The sequence below is a fragment of the Pseudophryne corroboree genome, chromosome 5 (assembly GCF_028390025.1).
Source record: "Pseudophryne corroboree isolate aPseCor3 chromosome 5, aPseCor3.hap2, whole genome shotgun sequence".
Lineage (NCBI taxonomy): Eukaryota > Metazoa > Chordata > Amphibia > Anura > Myobatrachidae > Pseudophryne > Pseudophryne corroboree.
This window is the reverse complement of record NC_086448.1, coordinates 695937728-695940038: the sequence shown is the minus strand read 5'-3', so window position 1 is coordinate 695940038 and position 2311 is coordinate 695937728.

The following is a 2311-nucleotide window of genomic DNA, read 5'->3' as shown; positions in this document are numbered from 1 at the left end:
AATCCAACGAGCAATCGTCTGCTTAGAAGCAGGAGCACCCATCTTGTTGGGTGCATACAATATAAGCAGTGAGTCAGACTTTCTGACTCCCGCCGTTCTTGAAATATATATTTTCAATGCCCGGACCACGTCCAACAACTTGGAATCCTCCAACTCGTTAGTAGCCGCAGGCACCACAATAGGTTGGTTCAGGTGAAACGCTGACACCACCTTAGGCAGAAAATGAGGACGCGTCCGCAGTTCTGCCCTGTCCGTATGGAAAATCAGATATGGGCTCTTATATGATAAAGCCGCCAATTCTGATACTCTCCTGGCTGAAGCCAGGGCCAGTAGCATGGTTACTTTCCATGTAAGATACTTCAGCTCCACCGATTTGAGCGGCTCAAACCAATGGGATTTGAGAAAATCCAAGACTACATTAAGATCCCACGGTGCCACTGGGGGCACAACCGGGGGCTGTATATGTAGTACTCCTTTTACAAAAGTCTGGACTTCAGGAACTGAAGCCAATTCTTTCTGGAAGAAAATCGACAGGGCCGAAATTTGAACCTTAATGGACCCCAATTTGAGGCCCATAGACAATCCTGTTTGCAGGAAATGTAGGAATCGACCCAGTTGAAATTCCTCCGTGGGGGCCTTCCTGGCCTCACACCACGCAACATATTTTCTCCAAATGCGGTGATAATGTTGTGCAGTCACCTCCTTCCTGGCTTTTACCAGTGTAGGAATGACCTCTTCCGGAATGCCTTTTTCCTTTAGAATTCGGCGTTCAACCGCCATGCCGTCAAACGCAGCCGCGGTAAGTCTTGGAATAGACACGGTCCCTGCTGAAGCAGGTCCCGTCTTAGAGGTAGAGGCCACGGATCCTCCGTGAGCATCTCTTGAAGTTCCGGGTACCAAGTTCTTCTTGGCCAATCCGGAGCCACTAGTATCGTTCTTACTCCCTTTTGCCGTATAATTCTCAGTACTTTTGGTATGAGAGGCAGAGGAGGGAACACATACACTGACTGGAACACCCACGGTGTTACCAGAGCGTCCACAGCTATTGCCTGAGGATCTCTTGACCTGGCGCAATACCTGTCCAGTTTTTTGTTGAGGCGGGACGCCATCATATCCACCATTGGTTTTTCCCAACGGTTCACAATCATGTGGAAGACTTCTGGATGAAGTCCCCACTCTCCCGGGTGGAGATCGTGTCTGCTGAGAAAATCTCAGCACTTTTGAGATGAGAGGCAGAGGAGGGAACACATAGACCGACTGAAACACCCATGGTGTCACTAGGGCGTCTACCGCTACTGCCTGAGGGTCCCTTGACCTGGCACAATACCTCCGAAGCTTTTTGTTGAGGCGTGACGCCATCATGTCTATTTGAGGAAGTCCCCAAAGACTTGTTATCTCTGCAAAGACCTCTTGATGAAGTCCCCACTCTCCCGGGTGTAGATCGTGTCTGCTGAGGAAGTCTGCTTCCCAGTTGTCCACTCCCGGAATGAATACTGCTGACAGTGCTATCACATGATCTTCCGCCCAGCGAAGAATCCTTGCAGCTTCTGCCATTGCTGTCCTGCTTCTTGTGCCGCCCTGTCTGTTTACGTGGGCGACTGCCGTGATGTTGTCCGACTGGATCAACACCGGCTGACCCTGAAGCAGGGGTTTTGCCAGACTTAGAGCATTGTAAATCGCTCTTAGCTCCAGTATATTTATGTGAAGAGACATCTCCAGGCTTGACCATACTCCCTGGAAGTTTCTTCCTTGTGTGACCGCTCCCCAGCCTCTCAGACTGGCATCCGTGGTCACCAGGACCCAGTCCTGTATGCCGAATCTGCGGCCCTCTAACAGATGAGCACTCTGCAACCACCACAGAAGAGACACCCTTGTCCGTGGCGATAAGGTTATCCGCTGCTGCATCTGCAGATGCGATCCGGACCATTTGTCCAGCAGATCCCACTGAAAAGTTCGTGCGTGGAATCTGCCGAATGGAATCGCTTCGTAAGAAGCCACCATCTTTCCCAGGACTCTTGTGCATTGATGCACAGACACTGTCCCTGGTTTTAGGAGGTTCCTGACAAGTTCGGATAACTCCCTGGCTTTCTCCTCCGGAAGAAACACCTTTTTCTGAACCGTGTCCAGAATCATTCCCAGGAACAGCAGACGTGTTGTCGGGGTCAACTGAGATTTTGGAAAATTCAGAATCCACCCGTGTTGTTGCAGCACTACTTGGGTTAGTGCTACTCCGTCCTCCAGCTGTTCTCTGGACCTTGCCCTTATCAGGAGATCGTCCAAGTAAGGGATAATTAATACGCCTCTTCTTCGC